Genomic DNA, 26,698 nt, shown 5'->3' with positions numbered 1-26,698 from the left:
CCGATTTGACCATAAATTACTGCGAAAATCGGCCGATCTAAGAAATCGTCCCAGGATTTTCCAGCTTGGACGATTTTCAAAATCGCTTAAAAGTAAGAAAAATGTCAGCCATTTTTCTTACTTTTAAGAGATTTTGAAAATCGTCAATTTATTGTCAAATCGGCCAGAAGAACGGCCGATTTGACCATAAATTACCGCGAAAATCGACCGATCTAACAAATCGTCCCAGGATTTTCCAGCTTGGGCGATTTTCAAAATCTCTTAAAAGTAAGAAAAATGTCGGCTGTTTTTCTTACTTTTAAGAGATTTTGAAAATCGTCAATTTATTGTCAAATCGGCCAGAAGAACGGCCAAAACGGACGATTTGGCCATAAATTACCGCGAAAATCGGCCGATCTAAAAAATCATCCCAGGATTTTCCAGCTTGGACGATTTTCAAAATCTCTTAAAAGTAAGAAAAACGGCCGACATTTTTCTTACTTTTAAAAGATTTTGAAAATCGTCAATTTATTTGTCAAATCGGCCAGAAGAACGGCCAGAAGAACAGCCGATTTGGCCATAAATTACCACGAATATCGGCCGATCTAACAAATCATCCCAGGATTTTCCAGCTTGGACGATTTTCAAAATCTCTTAAAAGTAAGAAAAATGTCGGTCGTTTTTCTTACTTTTAAGAGATTTTGAAAATCGTCCAAGCTGGAAAATCCTGGGACGATTTGTTAGATCGGCCGATTTTCGCGGTAATTTATGGTCAAATTGGCCGTTCTTCTGGCCGATTTGACAATAAATTGACGATTTTCAAAATCTCTTAAAAGTAAGAAAAATGTTGGCCGTTTTTCTTACTTTTAAGAGATTTTGAAAATCGTCCAAGCTGGAAAATCCTGGGACGATTTGTTAGATCGGCTGATTTTCGCGGTAATTTATGGTCAAATCGGCCGTTCTTCTGGCCGTTCTTCTGGCCGATTTGACAATAAATTGACGATTTTCAAAATCTCTTAAAAGTAAGAAAAATGTCGGCCGTTTTTCTTACTTTTAAGAGATTTTGAAAATCGTCCAAGCTGGAAAATCCTGGGACGATTTGTTAGATCGGCCGATTTTCGCGGTAATTTATGGTCAAATTGGCCGTTCTTCTGGCCGATTTGACAATAAATTGACGATTTTCAAAATCTCTTAAAAGTAAGAAAAATGTTGGCCGTTTTTCTTACTTTTAAGAGATTTTGAAAATCGTCCAAGCTGGAAAATCCTGGGACGATTTGTTAGATCGGCTGATTTTCGCGGTAATTTATGGTCAAATCGGCCGTTCTTCTGGCCGTTCTTCTGGCCGATTTGACAATAAATTGACGATTTTCAAAATCTCTTAAAAGTAAGAAAAATGTCGGCCATTTTTCTTACTTTTAAGAGATTTTGAAAATCGTCCAAGCTGAAAAATCCTGGGATGATTTGTTAGATTGGCCGATTTTCGCGGTAATTTATGGTTAAATCGGCCGTTCTTCTGGCCGTTCTTCTGGCCGATTTGACAATAAATTGACGATTTTCAAAATCTCTTAAAAGTAAGAAAAATGTCGGCCGTTTTTCTTACTTTTAAAAGATTTTGAAAATCGTCCAAGCTGGAAAATCCTGGGACGATTTGTTAGATCGGCCGATTTTCGTGGTAATTTATGATCAAATCGCCCGTTCTTCTGGCCGATTTTACAATAAATTGACTATGAAGAAAAAGAAGAAATAGAAGAAATAGATTTTGCAGGAGAAGATGAAATAGAATATCAAGAAGAAGAATAGAAGAAAAGAGGAGAAGATGAAATAGATTTTTCAGAAGAAGACGGAGAAGGAAAAAAGTTGCAACATTGTATCTATTTGTATGCATTTCGGATACAGATGTTTCTTTTCAAGTACAAATAGATACAATGTTGTTTCTCTTCTTCTTCTTCTGCAGAATCTATTTCTTCTGTCAAATATAATAGCAGGCAGGGGCGGGCTGACAACTCATGGGGCCCCCAGGCAATAGGGGATCATGGGGCCCCTGTGTCCTTGCCCAAACTCAAAAAAGCCTATGAAAAGGTACCAGGGGCATCTCATGGGGCCCCCTACTGACCCCGGGCCCTCGGGCAGTGCCCGAGTTTTCAAATGGTCAGTCCGCCCCTGATCAGAGGTCACTGTTGAAAAGCCAACAATAGTTACTAGACGTGTATGGCTTAAAGTGTATCTAAAACCAAAATATTTTTTTTTCTTGGTTTTGACTCAGGGGCGGACTGACCATTTGGAAACTCGTGCACTGCCCGAGGGCCCGGGGTCAGTAGGGGGCCCCATGAGATGCCCCTGGTACCTTCTTCATAGGCTTTTTTGAGTTTGGGCAAGGACACAGGGGCCCCATGATCCCCTATTGCCCAGGGGCCCCATGAGTTGTCAGTCCGCCCCTGTTTTGACTACAACCTTTTCGACTCAGAGGAACCCTGGAAATTACTTTTCCATCTCAGGGAACACCTTCTAAATATTATTATATTTACAACTCATGAAACATTAGGGTGATGGTCAGTGTGGAACGGGGCGGACTGACCATTTGGAAACTCGTGCACTGCCCGAGGGCCTGGGGTCAGTAGGGGCCCCATGAGATGCCCCTGGTATCTTTTTCATAGGCTTTTTTGAGTTTGGGCAAGGACACAGGGGCCCCATGATCCCCTATTGGAGGACTCGGGGTCAGTAGGGGCCCCATGAGATGCCTCTGGTACTTTTTTCATAGGCTTTTTTGAGTTTGGGCAAGGACACAGGGGCCCCATGATCCCCTATTGGAGGGCCCGGGGTCAGTAGGGGGCCCCATGAGATGCCCCTGGTACCTTTTTCATAGGCTTTTTTGAGTTTGGGCAAGGACACAGGGGCCCCATGATCCCCTATTGGAGGGCCCGGGGTCAGTAGGGGGCCCCATGAGATGCCCCTGGTACCTTTTTCATAGGCTTTTTTGAGTTTGGGCAAGGACACAGGGGCCCCATGATCCCCTATTGGGGCCCGGGGTCAGTAGGGGGCCCCATCGCAGCTCAGAGATGCTGTGACAGAAAAGATAGTGAGCTGCACATGTGAGAGAGTTTGAGAGCTCACTCCTGTGATGGTGGAGGTGAGCAGTAAAGACTGGGAGTGCCTTAGCAACATCTTAGCAACGAGACAGGATGGGTTGATGCCATGTCTGGGAGTTTTTCATCCAGGCTTCAAGAATGGCCTACACCGATAGCAAACGCATTATTCATCTTTAGTCAGAGCTGCACAGCTCATTTTTATCTACAGAGGCCCCTCACCTGTGGGGGCAGTTTTTGGTGAAGGTGAACCAACCCGATGAACATTGTATTCCTCGAATGTAGTCATTAGGTAGGTGGTATCGGTGTTGAGTCAGAGTCAGGGGCGGACTGACAGCTCATGGGGCCCCCGGGCAATAGGGGATCATGGGGCCTGTGTCCTTGCCCAAACTCAAAAAAGCCTATTAAAAATGTACCAGGGGCATCTCATGGGGCCCCCTACTGACCCCGGGCCCTCGGGCAGTGCCCAAGTTTCCAAATGGTCAGTCCGCCCCTGGTTTGGGCAAGGACACAGGGGCCCCATGATCTCCTATTGCCCAGGGGGCCCCATGAGTTGTCAGTCCGCCCCTGGTGTGGAAAGAATGCCCTTTATACTTGTCGTCATCTGAAGATTTACCCTCTTACAGATTGCTAAAAAGGTCAATGGTGTCAGTGGGAGGCAGAAACTGCTCATTGCTCAAGGGACCCCTTGCAACCTTTGGAGGAACCCTGGCTGAGAGACCCTTGGCTAGAGTAAGGAAGGGTTAGAACCTGCATGAAGTTTTTATTGCTGTCTGTGTTACTGCTCAGGAGATTCACCCAATTTGTGATGGTAACAAGGGCTGACTGACAACTCATGGGGCCCCCGGGCAATAGGGGATCATGGGGCTCCTATGTCCTTGCCCACACTCAAAAAAAGCCTATAAAAAGGTACCAGGGGCATTTCATGGGGCCCCCTACTGACCCCGGTCCCCCGGGCAGTGCCCGAGGGTTCGAATGGTCAGTCCACCCCTGGATGGTAACCACTTTCACCAATACTGGATTTTAGGGAAAATCCAATATTTTAATATTGTCATCAGAACAGGAATCAAGGGGAAATCTTGACACGTCTTTTGGTGACTACTGTAAGAGGAGATTTCCCTAATTTTGGAGAGATTTCCTATTACTTCCTTTTGCAACTGTGCATGTGACAGAAAGGGAAGTCTCCTTAAAGAGAAAAAAACCTGAAAAAAAGGTTTTAACCAATCTATATATCCAAAGCTTAAAAAACTATTTTTTTTAGAGCAATCTTAAAACATTTATTATATGAGGGCTGTACCAAAGGTAATGCAAAAAATCACTTTATTTATTAGCCTTCCTATATGGTTACTCTTCTTTTTTCATTGCAGGTAAGTAATGATTTCAAGTAGACAAAACGTGCCACCATTGCGTTCTTGATGAATGAGGTGTGCAGGCTGTCCGACATCCGCAGAAGGCTACAGAATGTTTATAGAGATGACACCAGTGATCAGAGCGATGTCTTGTCATTGGTGACTTTTGGACTCTTGGTTATGGAGATAACACCAATGACCAGAGTGATGTCTTGTGATTGGTGACTCTTGGACTCTTGATTATAGAGATGGCACCATTGACCAGAGCGATGTCTTGTAATTGGTGACTCTTGGACTCTTGGTTATGGAGATGGCACCATTGGCCAGAGTAATGTCTTGTCATTGGTGACTCTTGGACTCTTGATTATGGAGATGGCACCATTGGCCAGAGTAATGTCTTGTCATTGGTGACTCTTGGACTCTTGATTATGGAGATGGCACCATTGGCCAGAGTAATGTCTTGTCATTGGTGACTCTTGGACTCTTGATTATGGAGATGGCACCATTGGCCAGAGTAATGTCTTGTCATTGGTGACTCTTGGACTCTTGGTTATGGAGATAACACCATTGACCAGAGTGATGTCTTGTCATTGGTGACTCTTGGACTCTTGGTTATGGAGATGGCACCATTGGCCAGAGTGATGTCTTGTCATTGGTGATTCTTGGACTCTTGGTTATGGAGATAACACCATTGACCAGAATGATGTCTTCTGATTGGTGACTCTTGGACGTTTGGTTATGGAGATAACACCATTGACCAGAGTGATATCTTGTGATTGGTGACTCTAGGTTATGGAGATGGCACCATTGACCAGAGTGATATCTTATCATTGGTGACACTTGGACTCTTGGTTATGGAGATGACACCATTGACCAGAATGATGTCTTGAATTGGTGATTCATGGACTCTTGGTTATGGAGATAACACCATTGACCAGAGTAATGTCTGGTGATTGGTGACTCTTGGACACTTGGTTATGGAGATAACACCATTGACCAGAGCGATGTCTTGTCATTGGTGACTCTTGGTTATGGAGATAACACCATTGGCCAGAGTGATGACTTGTCATTGGTGACTCTTGGACTCTTGGTTATGGATATAACACCATTGACCAGAGCGATGTCTTGTCATTGGTGACTCTTGGACTCTTGGTTATGGAGATAACACCATTGACCAGAATGATGTCTTGCCATTGGTGACTCTTGGACTCTTAGTCATGGAGATGATACAATTGACCACAGCAATGTCTTGACATTGGTGACTCTTGGACTCTTGGTCATGGCGATGATACTATTGACCACAGCAATGTCTTGTCAATGGTGAAATCTCCGTACACTTTCTGTAGCCTTCTGTGGATGTTGGACAGGCTGCACACTTTCTTAGTCAGGAACTCAATGATGGCACGTTACTTCTCCTTGGAATCCATTATTTACTTGCAATAGAAAAAAAAAGAACAGTTTCTCTACCAACGTGTGAAATTTGAAGAACCTATGCAAAGCCAGCCATAGATGGATCAAAATTCAGCCACTATTTATTACAGGTACTATATAGCGCCAACAATTTGTGCAGCGTTTTACATATATTGTACATTCACATCAGTCCCTGCCCTCAAGGAGCTTACAATCAAAGTTCTCTAACTCACATTCATACATACACATACTAGAGCCAATTAGACAGGAGCCAATTAACCTACCAGCATGTCTTTGGAGTGTGGGAGGAAACACACGCAGGCATAGGGAGAACAACCTCCAGGCAGGTTGTGCCATGGTTGGGATTTGAACCAACAACCCTAGTGCTGTCAGGTGGAAGTCCTAGCCACTTAGCCACTGTGCTGCTCATTTGACTCCTGTCCAACCAGAGTGCCCATACATGGATCAAAATTCAGCTGGTCCCTGATAAACCGGTTAAAGTATGATCCATGTATGGCCAGCTTCATGGATAGCTTCATTGCTACGAAAACCACTTAGTAAGGCATAGTGAAGGCAGCCATTTTGTGGGCTAATTATCAAGGTTCTTGGTGAAAACAGCTGCCAAGCTAAGCTCTTAAACAGGAAAATCTCTATCTGTTCTGAGCCAGTTAAACATTCTCTCAGGCTAATTTTTCTCCAGGAGTGTCTGGACTGGCAATCCCTCACGTTTTAGTTTTTGTGAGGGGAATTAAAATACGAGTGAAAAGAATACCGGGTCACAAGATGTGTGTATTTTTTATGAGGCAAAGGGAATCCCAGGTCTTTACTGTTGTGTTACACGTTGGCTATACCAAATTGTCTTCTTCTGCAAGGTACGTTCCAACGGTTCCAGCAGTTAAGATGGCAGATATTTAGTCATCTTACTTAAAAAAATAATGTAATGGGAACTATCCTATAGCAACCAGTCTTTAGTTGCCAAATTTCTACTACAAGGTGGACAACTCAAGTTAAGAATGATTCTATGGGCAATGGTATGGGCTGCTTGAGAGTTGTCTCATGGAATTACACACAGTCTTGTTTAATAAAAAGTTTTTCATTCTTAAGTGCATTAACCCAAAGCCACCAACAGGGAGTCACCTAGTATAGGTTGGACTTATCCAAAGTAAACTGTCATGGCTTTCTGCGCTTAAGGATTGGTGCTTAAAGTGTTACCAAACCCAGAACCCTACATTCACTCTATCTGGTCTCCCCGGACCCGGCATTCACTCTATCTGGTCTCCCCGGACCCGGCATTCACTCTATCTGGTCTCCCCGGACCCTACATTCACTCTTTCTGGGCTCCCCGGACCCTGCATTCACTCTATCTGGTCTCCCCGGACCCTGAATTCACTCTATCTGGTCTCCCCGGACCCTGCATTCACTATATTTTGTCTCCCCAGACCCTACATTCACTCTATCTGGTCTCCCCGGACCATGCATTCACTCTATCTGGTCTCCCCGGACCCTACATTCACTCTATCTGGTCTCCCCGGACCCTACATTCACTCTATTTGGTCTCCCCGGACCCTGCATTCACTCTATCTGGTCTCCCCGGACCCTGCATTCACTCTATCTGGTCTCCCCGGACCCTGCATTCACTATATCCAGTCTCCCCAGACCCTGCATTCACTATATCCACTCTCCGCGGACCCTGCATTCACTATATCTGGTCTCCCCGAACCCTGAATTCACTATATCTGGTCTCCCCGGACCCTGCATTCACTATATCGGGTCTCCCCGGACCATGCATTTACTCTATCTGGTCTCCCCGGACCATGCATTCACTCTATCTGGTCTTCCTGGATCCTGCATTCACTCTATCTGGTCTCCCCCAGTACACACTACATGGAAATGCAATAATTTTAGTAAATGTAAACTGCTAAATACATGTTCTCATCAGCAGTATGTAGCAGTCTTGTGACTTCTATCAGTGCCCAGCAGAGCACATGTTAGAGCTTGTAGGAAGAGTTTTCTTTCTGCTCTAGGAGGATGCAAAACCCCTGACCTTTGTCTGGACAGTGCTGATTGGCCCTGTGCTGATCACATGCACTCTCCAAAATAAAAAAAACTAGCAGTACACACCAAACTGAGAATGTGCAGAGTGTCTCCAGAAGATGTCTTACCAGGAGATGAGGGAGACACTGGAAGAAGGGGAGGACCAGAGAAGTAAGTATCAAAGGGCATTTTTACACAATGCAGAGGATTAACCCCTTAGGGTTCCACAGTGAGTATAACAAGCTTGCTTTACTGTATATACAGACCAGGGGCGGACTGACAACTCATGGGTCCCCTGGGCAATAGGGGATCATGGGACCCCTGTGTCCTTGCCCACACTCAAAGCACACCCAAAAAAGCATATAAAAGGTACCAGGGGAATTTCATGGGGCCCCCTACTGACCCTGGGCCCTCGGGCAGTGCCCAACTGCTCGAATGGTCAGTCCGCCCCTGATACAGACTGATTTTATTGTTGTGGGTTTAGTAACACTTTAGGGGAGCTTAATTCACCTCCCATCCAGCGATGCGATGGACATGAGCACAGTTCACCCTTTTTTTTCATTGATAAGAAAACGTATGACCCTTAAAGCATCAGTTCACCCAAAAGGAATATTTTAGCTATAGGTGGAGGCTAAGATGGTCCGTGGATTCTTAAATGGCTTAAATACTTCAACAGAGAAATTTGCCCTCCCATAATTCCTGATTATGTACCTTTCCACCTGGAATCTTTAAGTGCTCTGGGTCACTTTTGTGTTTTGTGACTCCTCACGGTAAATTCTCCACAATACATTCAAATCCAACAGGGATCGCGGGATCCCCTCATAATGGACAGAGACCCAGGATCACACCGAGTAAGTCCTGAAGAGATGGAAGAGCCTGTTAAGTGATTTAAGACTCCTGTATCTTCTGAACACCAAAGCATCAATCTTGGGTTGACTGACCCTTTTGAGAGCAATCAGGGGCCACATTTGATGTCTCAAAGCCTTAACTGGTTGACCCAGATGTCTGTGTGAGTATTTATAGTCTTCCTTTGGTTGCCCCATTATAAACCTGACCAGACCATAAGTGTCAATCCATGTCTCAAAGCCTTAACTGGTTGACCCACAAGTCTGTGTGAATATTTATAGTCTTCCTTTGGTTGCCCCATTATGAACCTGACCAGACCATAAGTGTCAATCCATGTCTCAAAGCCCTAACTGGTTAACCCACATGTCTGTGTGAGTATTTATAGTCTTCCTTTGGTTGCCCCATTATGAACCTGACCAGACCATAAGTGTCAATCCATGTCTCAAAGCCTTAACTGGTTGACCCACATGTCTGTGTGAGCATTTATAGTCTTCCTTTGGTTGCCCCATTATGAACCTGACCAGACCATAAGTGTCAATCCATGTCTCAAAGCCTTAACTGGTTGACCCACAAGTCTGTGTGAGCATTTATAGTCTTCCTTTGGTTGCCCCATTATGAACCTGACCAGACCATAAGTGTCAATCCATGTCTCAAAGCCCTAACTGGTTAACCCACATGTCTGTGTGAGTATTTATAGTCTTCCTTTGGTTGCCCCATTATGAACCTGACCAGACCATAAGTGTCAATCCATGTCTCAAAGCCCTAACTGGTTAACCCACATGTCTGTGTGAGTATTTATAGTCTTCCTTTGGTTGCCCCATTATGAACCTGACCAGACCATAGTGTCAATCCATGTCTGAAAGCCTTAACTGGTTGACCCACAAGTCTGTGTGAGCATTTATAGTCTTCCTTTGGTTGCCCCATTATGAACCTGACCAGACCATAAGTGTCAATCCATGTCTCAAAGCCCTAACTGGTTAACCCACATGTCTGTGTGAGTATTTATAGTCTTCCTTTGGTTGCCCCATTATGAACCTGACCAGACCATAGTGTCAATCCATGTCTGAAAGCCTTAACTGGTTGACCCACATGTCTGTGTGAGTATTTATAGTCTTCCTTTGGTTGCCCCATTATGAACCTGACAAGACCATAAGTGTCAATCCATGTCTAGTGAAGTTGTATCCACAACCTGATCAGTTAACAAACCACCAGGAGCTATCAATCAACCTTCCAGTGGTGCTGACATCACGGAGGAGACACGACCCTAGCCACCATTGTGAGTTAGCAAGTGTCAAGCTGTGAGTTTTCCTCTGTTTAATTTAATGAGGGAATTTTATATATATTAGTCTCTAGAGATGTCCCACCTCCTCGTAATCTTGTAGAGAAAGCCACAGCGGTCCTTTGCCTCCAGAGGTCCATCTGCTAGCCGTCTCAGAGACACCTGTCAATAAAGTGACCTCTTCTTTCACAGAGTTGCCTTGATTTTCATATTGGCTCACTAGCTCACTGTCTCACGGACCTTGGAGTCCTTTGTGTGGCATTGGCCTTTAGAACAATGCGAGGGTTATCACCAAGCCCTGTGATGGTATGACTGCAACAAGCAATAAAATTATTTAGAGTCATGTTCCCTAATCAAATTGTCTGCCCTTCGGTACATACTCGCCTCTTGGCTACGCTTTGCTCTCTGAGAATGAAGTCCACAGGATTTGTCTTTGTCACACGCCTCTTTAGAAGACACTGGGACAAACAAAAGCCATAAACTAATTAAAGAGTTTTATTATCTAACAACCAGTTCATTTGTATTCTCTGGAACATCATTGTAAACTCTATTGGTATCCCTTTGGTCCCTGTATGAGGAAGAAATCAACTTTCATTAGAGTGGACCTGTCAGTAACTTTACAAGTCCACAAAAATACATTTCTGACATGTCAGGATATACAGCAACAGTATCATTTTCCTAAAATTCTCCACCTTTTATCATTAGAAAGTAGTCTATGGACCCCAGTCCAGTAGCTTAGGCCAGGCTGAGATGATGCCACTGATCTGCTTCACGAAAAAGAAAGAATTTCCTCACATTGGTGAACAAGAACTTCACGAGCACCAGGATTTACGTGACCGTGTCATCTCTGAGCATGGATCTCAGTCCAGTAAGTAGATGCTGACCTTGGATTATGCCTGAGCAAAGATGGTGTTGCCTTTTTTTGGGGGACAAAAGCAGATGAAGATATCGTTAGGGGGAGTAATATGATCCCTGCCAGAGATAATACATACCTGGAAGTGTTCCACTTACACATTACTTGGCATGTATGCACTTAAAATTACCAGGAGAAGATGGCATTGTGCTTGGAAATTACCACTCCACAATCATGCTCACCTTACCAGCGATTCCTTGCCTAGCATTGGCTACTAAATATCTCCCAATTGCTCCTGCAAACAGGAAAAAGCTAGCAAGCCATCGTGTCCCTCAGTCCCCCTGATCATGGTAATTTCAGTGCATGGTTGGGCATTGCTGGTAGAAGACTCCATAACTGCAGAAGAATAAATTAAAATTCCCAAACACTTCTTGGCCTTTTGGCTAAGATCAAGTGTGGTATCTGTTCTTTTCGGGAGGAAGAAAGCTGGTTCCCTTTAAACAGTGGTTTAGTATTCCTCCTTATGGTATAAGGTGGGAAAGTGGGTGGGACCCTTTTCCTCGCGAGTTGAATCTTGCTGGTCTACCAGGCTTGTCCCTGGTTGATAGCAGGGCTCTCCTTAAGTTCTAATACCTGATTTAACTACTTGCCAACTGCAGATAGCCAAATGATGGCTACACTGCGGCCGGCTAGTTCTGGGAGGGCCTCATATGACGTCCTCCCAGAACGCGCTCTCCTGGCGATCTCTGTGATCGCTGTGTCCTACGGACACAGCTGATGACGTGATGTGGTAAAAGGCCAATCACAACAGCCTTTTACCACGTGATCAGCCGTGTCCAATGACACAGCGATCACAGAGATCGCCAGGAGAGCGCGTTCTGGGAGGACGTCATATGAGGCCTGTCAGAGCGTGAGGAAAGTACTGCCGAGAACTGGCAGTTGTCAGAGCAGGGATCGGCACCGATCATCAGGGCACTGATGATTAGTGCCCTGATGATCGGTGTCCAGCAGTTCCGCCAACCTGTGCCAAGCAGTGCCGCCGACTAGCTCCACCCACCTGTGCCCAGCAGTGCACCCATCTGTGCCCAGCAGTGCCCCCCCAGTGCCACCCAGCAGTGCCACCTACCTGTGCCCAGAAGTGCCACCTACCTGTGCCAAGCAGTGCCACCCACCTGTGCCCACCAGTGCCACCCTCCAGTGCCCATCAATGCAGCCCAACAGTGCTGCCACCAGTCAGTGCCCAGCGGTTGTGCCAGTCAATGCCTAGCAGTGATGCCAGTCAGTGCCACCTATCAGTGCTGCCTATCAGTACCCATCATCAGTGCCGCCTATCAGTGCCACCTATCCGTGACACCTCATTAGTGCTGCCTATCAGTGCCGCCTATCCGTGCCACCTCATTAGTGCTGCCTATCAGTGCCGCCTATCAGTGCCCTTCAGTGCTGCCTATCAATGCCCATCAGTGCCGCCTATCAGTGCCCATCAGTGCTGCCTCATCAACGCACATCAGTGAAAGAGAAAAATTACCTGTTTGAAAAATTGTATAATAGAAACAAAGAAACTTTTTTTTTTTCAAATTTTTTGCACACTTTTTGTTTATAGCGCAAAAAGTAAAGCGCCCAGCAGCGATTAAATACCACCAAAAGAAATCTCTATTTGTGAGAAAAAAGGGGTACAATCTTGCATGAGCGCGCAATTGTCAATCAAAGTGCGACAGCGTTGAAAGCTGAAAATTGGCCTGGTAAGGAAGGGGGTATAAGTGCCCGGTAGGCAAGTGGTTAAATGGGACTGCATTTGCATGGTCTGGGACTGGGAGGTGCAAGGAGCCTCTAGGAGGTGGCATCCCAGGGGTGCTGGAAAAACACCATTGAGCGGCACCACACCATTAGTGTTTCACCTGCACAAGGACATGTCACTTCGTGCTTCACCTGCACTTCACCATTTCAAGTGGCCTTTTGGTTAGCCAGGGCCATATTTATATTGGCTGGAAGGCCCTCTATGTACTGCACATGGCACCTTTTTTTGTTGTTGTTCTCACGTCTTCACTACACCACACTGTGCATGTGTATTTATTATGCAGAGAGGCGGAGGGCAGACCATTAAGAGGAGGGTCTGTAGACATGAGGTCTTTTGCCTCTTCTCATTGGAAGAAAGGTCCCTCTTTGGGGGAGCCCCTCACCAAGTACTTGGTGGACCATTTTCAGTTGGTTTCTACAGTGTAGGGTCCACCTGGCTTCAGCCTAGGTAGACCATGGTGTACCTTGCTGAAGCCAGGTGGACCCTGCTCTATAGAAACCAACTGAAGATGGTCCACTAAGTGCTTGGTGAGAGGCTCTCCCAAAGAGGGATCTTCTTGGATGGGAAGAGGCAAAAGACCCCAAGTCCACAGAACCTCCCCTCGATGGTCTGTCCTCCATCTCTGTGCAAAATAAAGACACACGTGAAGTGTAAGTGATTGTGGTGAAAACATGAGAACAACAACAAAAAAAGGTGCCATGTGCAGTACATAGAGGGCCTTCCGGAAGAGGCAAAAGACTTGGGGTATTTTGCCTCTTCCTATCTGAAGAGAGGTCCCTCTTTGGGAGAGCCCCTCACCAAGTACTTGGTGGACCATTTTCAGTTGGTTTCTACAGTGTAGGGTCAACCTGGCTTCAGCCTAGGTAGACGATGGTGTACCTTGCTGAAGCCAGGTAGACCCTACACCAGGGGTCTGCAACCTTTAAGACATAAAGAGCCACTTGGACCCGTTTCCGAGAGGGAAAAAAAGACTGGGAGCCGCAAAACCATTGCAACATTTAAAACAAATCCGACACTGCATATATTGCAAAAAACGCTCTGGTCATGAAGGGGGTTTAAGGGCCCAGTAAGCAAAGGGTTAATCAGGGCCACAGTGTATCGTCATAATCACAATCATAGCCTTAGGTCAGTGGTGGGCAACCTTTTTTTTCGACTGAGCCAAATCTCGCCAAAACCACGATTGAAATTTATTTTGAGAGAAACATTTTTAAAACTGAAAATACATCCCCCATATAGTAATTCATCCCCCATATAGTAATTCATCCCCCATAGTAATTCATCCCCCCTATACTAATTCATCCCCCATATAGTAATTCATCCCCCATAGTAATTCATCCCCCATATAGTAATTCATCCCCCATATAGTAATTCATCCCCCATAGTAATTCATCCCCCATATAGTAATTCATCCCCCATATAGTAATTCATCCCCCATATAGTAATTCATCCCCCATAGTAATTCATCCCCCATATAGTAATTCATCCCCCATAGTAATTCATCCCCCCTATAGTAATTCATCCCCCCTATAGTAATTCATCCCCCATATAGTAATTCATCCCCCGTAGTAATTCATCCCCCATAGTAATTCATCTCCCCTATAGTAATTCATCCCCCATATAGTAATTCATCCCCCATATAGTAATTCATCCCCCCTATAGTAATTCATCCCCCATAGTAATTCATTCCCCATATTGTGTGAATTCACTTACCTTTGCTCCGCGCGTTCCTCTCGCTGGGTTCCCGCGCCGTTCTGGTCTTCAGGGCGGACTGTGAGAGGAGAGGAGTTCGTCACGCTGCCCTGCCTACATCCGGGCTGCCTCGCCTACATCCTGACAGCCAATGTTTGCCAGCGGGAGCCCGGCACACAGAAGATCTGCATTAAAAGAGCCGCGGCTTGCCGACCCTATTGCCTGTCACCTGGTGGGCAGTGTGCTCCGGAGCCGCAGGAAAGGTGAAAAAGAGCCGCATGCGGCTGCGGAGCCGCGGGTTGCCGACACCCGCCCTACACCATAGAAACCAACTGAAAATGGTCCACTAAGTTTAGGGTCCACCTGGCTTCAGTAATGCAGGAACCTTTCAAAAGTCGCTGCAACTTTAAGTCGCACAGATTGGAACGGGTGCCATTGAAATCAATGGGCTGCAACTTGTAATCCGAATTTATGTGTCCAAAGTTGCATAACAAGTCGCACTAGTGGGAATGGAGCCTTACGGTCCCCCAGCACGGCCCTTTCATGTGTTCTGCAGCGGGCCCCCTTCCTGCTGTCTTGGGGACCCCCCACGGTGGTGGAAAGCCAGGGCCCAGTGGCAAGTCTTTTACCTCTTCCCATCTGAAGAGGTCCCTCTTTGGGATAGCCCCTCACCAAGTACTTGGTGGACCATTTTCAGTTGGTTTCTACAGTGTAGGGTCCACCTGGCTTCAGCCTAGGTAGACCATGGTGTACCTTGCTGAAGCCAGGTAGACCCTACACCATAGAAACCAACTGAAAATGGTCCACTAAGTGTAGGGTCCACCTGGCTTCAGTAGTGCAGGAACCTTTTCAAACTTTAAGTCGCACAGATCGGAATGGGTGCCATTGAAATCAATGGGCTGCGACTTGTCATCTGAATTTATGTGTCCAAAGTCCCATGACAAGTCGCACTAGTGGGAACGGAGCCTTACGGTCCCCCAACAGGGCCCTTTCATGTGTTCTGCAGCGGGCCCCCTTCCTGCTGTCTTGGGGACCCCCCATGGTGGCGGAAAGCCAGGGCCCAGTGGCAAGTCTTTTACCTCTTCCCATCCGAAGAGGTCCCTATTTGGGAGAGCCCATCACCAAGTACTTGGTGGACCATTTTCAGTTGGTTTCTACAGTGTAGGGTCCACCTGGCTTCAGCCTAGGTAGACCATGGTGTACCTTGCTAAAGCCAGGTAGACCCTACACCATAGAAACCAACTGAAAATGGTCCACTAAGTGTAGGGTCCACCTGGCTTCAGTAGTGCAGGAAGCTTTTCAAAGTCTCTGCAACTTTAAGTTTCACAGATCGGAACGGGTGCCATTGAAATCAATGGGCTGCGACTTGTCATCCGAATTTGTGTCCAAAGTTGCATGACAAGTCACACTAGTGGGAACGGAGCCTTACGGTCCCCCAGAAGGGCCCTTTCATGTGTTCTGCAGCGGCCCCCTTCCTGCTGTCTTGGGGAAAGCCAGGGCCTGGTGGCAAGTGCACCCTTTGCGACCCTGGTAGTTCCGCCACTGCTCTGTTTATTGGGCGACTATAAATGCTTGTTGTGTTTCTATTATCTATGAAACGCTCCAGTAAAAATTTATTGAAACATAAAAAAAATGGGGGGGGCCCTTGTCGTGTTCTGAGCGAGTCCCCAGCACGTCCTTGGCGGTGAGCTGTGCAGCATGTTGAAGATTTTCAGCGCAGTCACGTTAAATCTGCTTTTCTAAGGATTTCTTCTTTCTCCCGACAGAACAGGAGCTTGGTACGGGAGGGTTTTGAAATTGCAAATCGCAGGCATGTGATCAGATTAGTGGCTCAATCTCATGTATGGGGGGGGGGGTGGAAGAAATCCCCGGAGTTTCAAACAAGGGGCTTAATTCTGCAGCCTGGTGGGCGACGTCCATACGGTGGAAGAGAACCGCCGGGCGCGGCCTCCCTTTCCTCCAGCTGACGACTCTGTTGCTCTTTAAGGTGACAAGTCCCGCACTCCTTTATCGGCCAATCAGCCGCTAATCGCAGATTTCTGGTGTCGGTTTCGAGGTCAAAGATTGGACGTGATAAAGAGACGGTGAATCTTTCACAAAGTTTTAGATTTGCTGTAGAAGGTGTGGCGTCACGTGGCGGCCAATCAAAAGCTTTAGCTGATGGAAAGAATGGTTTTATTGGTTGTTAAGGCGCAACATAAGCATGCAAGATAAAAAAAAAAACCCTGAAAAAATCGCAGAAAGTTGAGTCAGCAGAAAGTGCTGGTTTATGCGTTGTTCGGGGGACCGTGTGCGTTTAGGCGCTAGGCGTTCCTACCACCAAGGAAACAGACATCATTCATCGGGAAAATAAATTCACTAGCCCACCCAGGACATTTAAGAAAAAAATATCCCTTGCGCACCAGGTGAAATTTACGATCAGGCTGATGGTGGGAATACTTGATGGAACGAGAGAGATGTCAGAGAACAGGGATGACGGGTATGGATATCTATGCATTAAAACAGGGGTCTCCAAACTACGGCCTGATGGGGGGACTCTGATGGACACTCCTGGCAGTAAGGGGTGGGGGGGGACTCTGACCAGGGGCGGACTGACCATTGGAGGGCCCGGAGTCAGTAGGGGGCCCCATGGTACCTTTTTCATAGGCTTTTTTGAGTTTGGGCAAAGACACGGGGGACCACATGATCCCCTATTGCCCGGGGCCCCATGAGTTGTCAGTCCACCCCTGACTCTGACTCAACACCGATACCACCTACCTAATGACTACAGAGGGCCCGGGGTCAGTAGGGGGCCCCATGAGATGCCCCTGGTACCTTTTTCATAGGCTTTTTTGAGTTTGGGCAAGGACACAGAGGCCCCATGATCCCCTATTGCCCGGGGGCCCCATGAGTTGTCAGTCCGCCCCTGGTTGGAGGGCGTCATCTCTGGGAGTTTCTCAAAGCTACTACAATGGGATGGAGTATGTGCATGCTAGGGAGTTTGAATCCGAGAAAGAACTCACTCCTGTGATGGTGAGGTGGGTAGTAGTGGTTGGGAGTGTCTTAGCAACATCCTAGCGACAAGGTAGGACAATGCAGGGTCACAATTTCTAGGAGTTTTTCAGAGCTATTGCGATGTCGTAGAGGGTTTGAATAAGAAAAACAGCTCGCTCCTGTAATGGTGGGGGGTGAGCAGTAATGGCTGGGAGTGTCTTAGCAATGTTCTAGCAACAAAGCAGGACAGGGCGGGGTTGTCATCTCTGGAAGTTTTCCAGAGCTACTGCGATATGATAGAGTATGTGCATGCTAGGGGGGTTTGAATCAGAGAAAGAGCTTGCTCCTGTAATGGTGGGGGTGAGCAGTAGCGGTTGGGAGTGTCTTAGTAACATCCTAGCGACAAGGCAGGACAAGTTGGGGGGCGCCATCTCTGGGAGTTTTTCAGAGCTACTGCAATGGGATGGAGTATGTGCACGCTAGGGGGTATGAATCAGAGAAAGAGCTCACTCCTGTAATGGTGGGGGTGGGCAGTAGCAACTGGGAGTGTCTTAGCAATGTCTTAGCAACAATGCAGAATGGGGTGCCATCTCTGGGAGATTTTCAGAGCTGCTGCGATGGGATAGATTTCTTGCATGCTAGGGGGTTTGAATCAGGGAAAGAGGTCTCTCCGGTAATGGTGAGGGTCGGCAGTAGTGACTGGGAGTGTCTTAGCAACGTCTTAGCATCGTCTTAGCAACAACGCAGGATGGGGAGCCATCTCTGGGAGTTTTTCAGAGCTAATGCGACGGGATAGATTGCTTGCATGCTAGGGGGTTTGAATTAGAGAAAGAGGTATCTCCTGCGATGGTGGGGGGGGGGGGGGGGTAAGCAGTAACAGCCAGGAGTGTCTTAGCAACGTCCTAGCAACAGGACAAGGCAGTGCATATGCCCCATCTCTTGGAGGTTTTTCAGAGCTACTGCAATGGGATAGAATATGTGCATGCTAGGGGGTTCGAATCAGAGAAGGAGCTCACTCCTGTAATGGTGGGGGTGGGCAGTAGTGACTGGGAGTGTCTTAGCAAGGTCCTAGCAATAATGCAGGATGGGGGGGGGGGCGCCATCTCTGGGAGATTTTCAGAGCTGCTGCGATGGGATAGAGTGCCTGCATACCAGGGAGTTTGAATCCGAGAAAGAGATCTCTCCTGTGATGGTGAGGGGGGGGGGGGTGAGCAGTAACAGCTAGGAGTGTCTTAGCAACGTTCTAGCAACAGGACAAGGTGATGCAGGGGCCCCATCTCTTGGAGTTTTTCAGAGCGACTGTGATGGGGTGCGTACATGCCAGGGTGTCTAGATCAGAGAAAGAGCTCCCTCCTATGATGGTCGGGGTAGGCAGTAACAGCTAGGAGTGTCCTAGCAACGCCCTAGCAACAAGGCAGGACAGGGCTGGGGCGCCATCTCTGGGAGTTTCTCAGCCAGGCTTTGGGAGGTACAATACATAGATGGACATTACCCAACTTTTGCCAAAGCTGCAGAAATTAGCGGTTGCGGGTAGCGGTTGTACTCAGGGGCGGACTGACCATTTGGAAATTCGTGCACTGCCCGAGGGCCCGGGGTCAGTAGGGGGCCCCATGAGATGCCCCTGGTACCTTTTTCATAGGCTTTTTTGAGTTTGGGCAAGGACACAGGGGCCCCATGATCCCCTATTGCCCGGGGGCCCCATGAGTTGTCAGTCCGTCCCTGGTTGTACGTTTATTTCCCGCTCGTCAAAACGCGTGAAAAACACTCAAAACCGCCCGTTGCAAAAGGCGCTTGGCTTGGTGCCAAAATTTAGTGCATGAGCTGCTTTAGCGCATTTTCGGAGTGAACTAAATGAATGGTGCCGCTGCAAAACGCGCTAAAGTGCTAAAAAACGCGCCGCTGAGGTGTGAACGGGGCCTTAATGTGGAATGGCGCTGTGAAATAATCGCCACATTAAAAACCTGACCGACGCCGCGCGGTCACATCGCTCCTGAACTCGGTTGAACTAGGTTACAAAAAGAAAAAAACCCACCCAGCGGAGTCAAAGGGAACAGAAAATGGAAGCTCATCTGTAGTTTCCGGTCGCGCCGAGCCCGAACAATCCCGTCTGCGCCCCCAAAGTGACGTCTCCCGGGCCCCGTCTGTGGCCCCGCTCAATTGAATACTAATTTAACCCCATGATAAACAGATGTGGGCTTGTTTCCTGGGGTCTGGATGGCGGGGCCCTGCCGCCCGGCCCCGATCAGTTTGTACACAGCTGTCATGGGCGATTCATTCGGCGGCCTCCGTCGCCGGGGCGGCCATGAGCCAGACTCGTCTTTCTTCCATTTTGTGTGTTTTTTCTTCATTCTTAGTGTCTTATTTACAGTCTGACAGAGAAACAGTATCCTTTACAAGCTCCTCCAGAAGCTTTAATGGTGGGGATAATGGGGGCTGTCTGGGGATGAATGGACTTTAGTGGACAGATTGTTCCACCGTCGCAGGTTGGGGGTAATTTATTTCTGTGAGCGCTTGTCAGGCACAGAATGGGAAGGCAGATCAGTATGCGGGGAGGATGGCGGCCGAGCTGAAAGGGCCCGGCGGAACAGAGAATTGAGTCAAATACCCCCAGACTGGCTCTGTGTCTTTTCTCTTCTGTCAGGTGCCGGTGAAGCAGAGCGAGCTGGGGGAGCCGTTCCCAGGCCCCGCTTCCCTGGCAGAGGCCAACTTCGGCCTAGTCTTCTGGGACGGGGCCTAAGGCTCTGCTCCAGATGGTCCTAGTCAGGATTTCCACACCCCTCCGCATAGCGACGGCATACTGAGAGCGTCACATAGCAACCGTACAGTACAGGCCGCCCAGCGGGGGTCTGGGAAATCAGACAAACACCTTCATGCACGCCGCCGAAATGTGGCGTTATATAGTATACAGTGAGCCGCGAATATACCAGGGAACGCGCCGCTGTATACCCTATATTGTGTGTATACAGTGAGAAATATTTATATACCATTCATAGATATATATGTATATATATACAAAGCGAGAAATATTTATATACCATTCATAGATATATATATATATATATATACAAAGCGAGAAATATTTATATACCATTCATAGATATATATATATACTGCGAGAAATATTTATATACCATTCATAGATATATATATATACTGTGAGAAATATTTATATACCATTCATAGATATATATATATATATATATATACAAAGCGAGAAATATTTATATACCATTCATAGATATATATATATACTGCGAGAAATATTTATATACCATTTATAGATATATATAGATATAAAACGTGTATATGTAGAAATATTTTATGTGTATAGTATACAGTAAAATATTAAATATTTCCATATGTGTATATATATATATATATATATATATATATATATATATATATACATATATGGAAATATTTTCATAGAGAAATATTCATATATACTGTGTGTGCATATATATATATATATATATATAGATAGATATATATATAGATACACAAAGTGAAAAATATTTTTACATATACCATTCATAGAAATAAAAAAAAAAAATAATATATCTATATATATCTATATATATACATACACAGAGCGAGAAATATTTATATACTATTCATAGATATATATATATATATATATATACAAAAAAAGTGTATATGTAGAAATATTTTATGTGTATAGTATACAGTAAAATATTAAATATTTCCATATGTGTATATATTTCTATATATATGGAAATATTTTTATAGAGAATTATTCATATATATTGTGTATATGTGTGTGTGTATATATATATATATATATATATATATATATATATACACACAGAGCGAGAAATATTTTTACATATACCATTCATAGAAATATATTTATATATATGTAGAAAGATTTAACAAAATGTAAATTTAATTTATACTAAGATATACAATATATATCTGTATAAATTAAATGTATACTTTGTTTTGAATATAAGTACCACTATCAATATATATACCAATATTAGTAAATGATAGATAACATATCATTATTATTTAAAATAATTTAAGAAATAATATATATGTTCATACTGTGTCTATCTATCTATCTATCTATCTATCTATCTATCCTTTTATATATATATATATATATATATATATATATATATATATATCAGTATTAACTAAACTCATATATATATATATATATATCAGTATTAATTAAACTCATATATATATATATATATATATATATATATATACATACATGTACAGTTAATAAAATATGAGCAGTAATAAAATATGAGCAAAAGAAAAAAAAATTAAAAAAATGTAAATTTAATTTATACTGATATATACAATATATATCTGTATAAATTAAATTTATATTTTGTTTTGAATATAAATACCAATATCAATATATATATATACCAATATTAGTAAATAATATATAACATATCGTAATTATTTTAAAAATGTAAGAAAAAATATATGTTTAATATATATGTGTACAGCTAATAAAATATGCAAAAAAAATAATTAAACATAATATACTGAGATTTAGAATATACATCTGTATAATTACATTATATTTTGTTTTGAATAAATATACCAATATTAGTAAATAATATCTAACATATTGTTAGTATCTAAAAATAGATAAGTTTAATTCATACTGATATATATATATCATTTTAATTTATACTGAGATATACAATGTATATCTGTATAAATTAAATTAATATTTTGTTTTGAATATAAATACCAATATCAATATATATACCAATACTGGTAAATAATATCTAACATATCGTTATTATCTAAAAAAAATGTAAGAAAAAATATACTTATATATTGTACAATACAATATATCATATTATTATTTAAAAAATTTAGATAAAAATATGTTTAATTTATACTGATATTTATGTATAGAATATTATTTTCATGTATACATCTATACTGTATATCAAAGCACAGCTGTAAGGATTCAGAGCAGGTCTGGATGTGCTGACAGCTCCATTGTCTGATGGCATTTCAGGGTTTCAGTAACACAGGGGATCAGGGTGATTGAATGGTCGGGGGTTAAGGGGTTGAGGTTAAGTGTTAGGGTCAAGGTCAGGGAGCTTCTTCCTGTAAAGCGAAGGGTTACATTTTTTCATTCAAATTAAATCAGTATTAAATCCAAAAGTAAACATTTATTATATATTGCAGCTTACCAAGCCTTAAGCTGACCATACATGACACAATTTTCTCGTTCGATTTCCTTTAGATTTAGCTTCAGCTATGTACTGCCGGGGCTTGCCTGATTGGATACAAATTGAAAATGTGCAGATTTGATCTCATATATGGTTTTGGTAAATTTAAAGGAAAATTGTATCATGTATGGCCAGCCTTAGATGGGATGGCTGCATTCCTTTTTTTTTTTTTAGGCTTTCTTTATTATATTTTCGCTTGGTGATCCAGCCAGTAAGTCTGTTGTTTTTCAAAAGAACAAGCTGTCATGAGACAAACGCTGACATTTAACGCTGACTTTTATTTATTTCTGTAAAACCTTTACCTCGAAAGGAATACAAAATGTTTGCTGTAGCTGATTATAATGAATTAGCTGGAGTTTGGCTTTAATTTGTTAGTGCATTTAAATCTGCTAGTCCATCTAACACTCACCCCCCCCAGACTGACAATGCTGCTGTCCAAAGGTGCCCCCTGTGCTTCTTCATCCAGGGTGGGGGCGCTCTAATACAGGAGGTGTGTTATTGGATCACCAGGTTACTTAGTCTGGCTGAAAAAAGTCTATCTAAAAAAAAAAACGAATTATACTCCTACAACCACAGTTGATCCAAATGCCGGCCATACACGGGCCGAATTCCGAACAATTTTTCATTCCGAAAAGGGAAAACGTTCGCTCGGTAATCCGATGGCGCCATCAATGATTTCGAAAATCGTCCAACCGAGTCGTAAAGTTCGCCCCATATAACAGCTGAAACTTCTGTTCCTTCCAGGTCACGGCTCATGCACATATTCTTTTTGGAAAAACGATCGTACGATTTGACCATCATTGAGTCGAAAATCAGTTGCTTTTTACGAATTTTCCAAATGCCCCAATTACCGAAAAGGGGAGGAACCACAAAAAATCGGCCTGTGCCATTGACCCCACTAACAGAGCGAAAATCAGCCGATTGTTCTTAGGTCCGATTTCGGACGAAGAATAGGTCGAATTTCGGTCGGCATTAATGTAAGATTTAATGAAACACTTAAAATGAAATCTGAAAGAGGTATTACACCCAAAATCAAAAATGTAATACATGGCAGCTATCCAATCATTAGATTTGGTGGCTGCATTAGTTTTCTCTTCTTAGGCTTTTTTCCCCTCTGTTTTCACCTGGATACTAACATTTGCAGGTAACGTTGATCAGGGGAATATCCGAATATCTCGGGGAATCAGGAAAGAATCAGGAATGAATTTATTCCCCGCAGGAGCAAATTGGATTGTGCTTTGCTGGGTTTTTTGCCTTCCTTTTTCCGGCCATACACCTGTCACGTGTCCCAAAAGACTACAGGGAGGGAGGGAGGACACCTTCCGTTTGGTGATCAGACCGGAGGTTGGAGCAGGTACCTGTCACATTCGGGTATCCGCTCCCCCCCACTCCCCAAAGGTGCCAATCCTTAATGGGGAGCGGGGGAGTAGTCCTTAAAGCAGAACATCCCCTTTTGGGTGGAGCTCCGCTTTAAGTGGATACCATAGACACATCGATCAGTTTTCAGTTTTAGGTGGATGTGTAAAGCAGCAGCATATCTATGAAGGGACAGAGAAGAGACGTTCAGATGAGGCAGAGCAGAAGTGTACACACTTAATTAAGGAACCCACTTTATTGAAGGAACCCCAGCCATGCGGCATTCAGATGGTAGGGTCAGAACTTGGTGTAACCATCAGGAAAGCATGAATCCAACCTGCCTTGTATCAATGGTTCAGGCTGGTGGTGGTGGTGTCATGGTGTGGTGGATCCAACCTACCTTGTATCAATGGTTCAGGCTGGTGGTGGTGGTGTCATGGTGTGGTGGATCCATCCTACCTTGTATCAATGGTTCAGGCTGGTGGTGGTGGTGTCATGGTGTGGTGGATCCATCCTACCTTGTATCAATGGTTCAGGCTGGTGGTGGTGGTGTCATGGTGTGGTGGATCCATCCTACCTTGTATCAGTGGTTCAGGCTGGTGGTGTCATGGTGTGGTGGATCCATCCTACCTTGTATCAATGGTTCAGGCTGGTGGTGTCATGGTGTGGTGGATCCATCCTACCTTGTATTAATGGTTCAGGCTGGTGGTGATGGTGTGGTGGATCCATCCTACCTTGTATCAATGGTTCAGGCTGGTGGTGGTGGTGTCATGGTGTGGTGGATCCATCCTACCTTGTATCAGTGGTTCAGGCTGGTGGTGTCATGGTGTGGTGGATCCATCCTACCTTGTATCAATGGTTCAGGCTGGTGGTGTCATGGTGTGGTGGATCCATCCTACCTTGTATTAATGGTTCAGGCTGGTGGTGATGGTGTGGTGGATCCATCCTACCTTGTATCAATGGTTCAGGCTGGTGGTGTCATGGTGTGGTGGATCCAACCTACCTTGTATCAATTGTTCAGGCTGGTGGTGGTTGTAGTGTCATGGCGTAGTGGATCCATCCTACCTTGTATCAATTGTTCAGGCTGGTGGTGGTGGTGTCATGGTGTGGTGGATCCATCCTACCTTGTATCAATGGTTCAGGCTGGTAGTGGTGGTGTCATGGTGTGGTGGATCCATCCTACCTTGTATCAATGGTTCAGGCTGGTGGTGTCATGGTGTGGTTGATCCATCCTACCTTGTATTAATGATTCAGGCTGGTAGTGATGGTGTGGTGGATCCATCCTACCTTGTATCAATGGTTCAGGCTGGTGGTGGTGGTGGTGTAATGGTGTGGGGGAGATTTTCTTGGCACACTTTGGGCCTCTTAGTACCAATTGAGCATCGTTTAAACTCCACGGCCTACCTGAGTATCGTTGCTGACCATGTCCATCCCTTTAGGACTCCAGTCATCCTGAGAACTACTTCCAGCAGGATAATGTCACAAAGCTCAAATCATCTCCAACTAGTTTCTTGAATGTGACAATGAGTTCACTGTACTCCAGTGGCCTCCACAGTCACCAGATCTCCATCCAATAGAGCACCTTTGGGATGTGGTGGAACGGTGGTGGAAAGATTCGCATCATGAATGTGCAGCAACTGCGTGATGCTATCATGTCAGTATGGACCAATATATGGAACAATAGAAGATTGGAAAAACGTTGCCTGGTCTGCTGAGTCTTGATTTCATTTGCGACATTCAGATGGTAGGGGCAGAATTTGGTGTAAACATCAGGAAAGCATGGATCCATCCTACCTTGTATCAATGGTTCAGGCTGGTGGTGTCATGGTGTGGAGGAGATTTTCTTGGCACACTTTGGGCCCTTTAGTACCAACTGAGCATCGTTTAAACTCCACGGCCTACCTGCGTATCAGAATTTGGTGTAAACATCAGGAAAGCATGGATCCATCCTACCTTGTATCAATGGCTCAGGCTGGTGGTGGTGGTCTAATGTTGTGGAGGAGATTCTCTTGGCACACTTTGGGCCCTTTAGTACCAATTGAGCATTGGTTAAACTCCACGGCCTACCTGAGTATCATTGCTGACCATGTCCATCCCTTTAGGACTCCAGTCATCCTGATAACTACTTCCAGCAGGATAATGTCACACAGCTCAAATCATCTCCAACTGGTTTCTTGGATGTGAGAATGAGATCACTGTACTCCAGTGGCCTCCACAGTCACCAGATCTCCATCCAATACAGCACCTTTGGGATGGGGTGGAACAGGAGATTCGCATCATGGATGTGCAGCCAACAAGTGTGAAGCAACTGCGCGATGCCATCATATCAATATGGACCACAATCTCTGAGGAATGTTTCCAACACCTCGTTGAATCTATTCCATGAAGAATTAAGGCAGCTCTGAAGGCAACAGGGGGTCCAACCCGATACTAGCAAGGTGGACCTAATAAAGTGAGTGCATATACCAGGCATGTCCAAAGTCCGGCCCGCGGGCCATTTACGGCCCGGGGGTCGGTTTAATACGGCCCTCCAACAGCCCTCCCTGCTCTGTGTAATGTGGCCCTCCCACGGCCCTCCCTTCTATGGCAGACAGTCTGCTGCTTGAGAGCAGAGGGCAGTGCGCATGCCTGACTGCGGCGCGTTCTCCCTGGTCTGTGTAAATGCGGCTGTCGCACGGCCCTCCCTTCTGTGGCAGACAGTCTTCTGCTTGAGAGCAGTGCGCATGCGTGACTGCGCCGCGCTGGGAGCGACAGAGGGCCAGGGCCGGGCTTCCAGCGTGAAGTGTGTTTCTCTTCCCCTCCCGGCTGCCGAGCAGAG

The 26,698-nt window shown here is 45.1% G+C and overlaps 1 non-coding gene across 1 annotated transcript; it reads left to right on the top strand.

The window, feature by feature from the left end:
- The first annotated feature begins 11,256 nt into the window (after positions 1 to 11,256).
- LOC149435436 (U2 spliceosomal RNA) lies at positions 11,257 to 11,456 on the top strand. The gene has a single exon (XR_016308490.1). It is a non-coding gene; the product is annotated as a U2 spliceosomal RNA (small nuclear RNA).
- Positions 11,457 to 26,698: the final 15,242 nt, after the last annotated feature.

This window comes from Staurois parvus, unplaced genomic scaffold (genome assembly GCF_062004578.1).
Source record: "Staurois parvus isolate SC_StPar_1 unplaced genomic scaffold, SC_StPar_1.0 ptg001514l, whole genome shotgun sequence".
Taxonomy (NCBI): domain Eukaryota; kingdom Metazoa; phylum Chordata; class Amphibia; order Anura; family Ranidae; genus Staurois; species Staurois parvus.
Note: the sequence above shows the minus strand (reverse complement) of the source record. Positions and strands in the feature narration are given on the sequence as shown.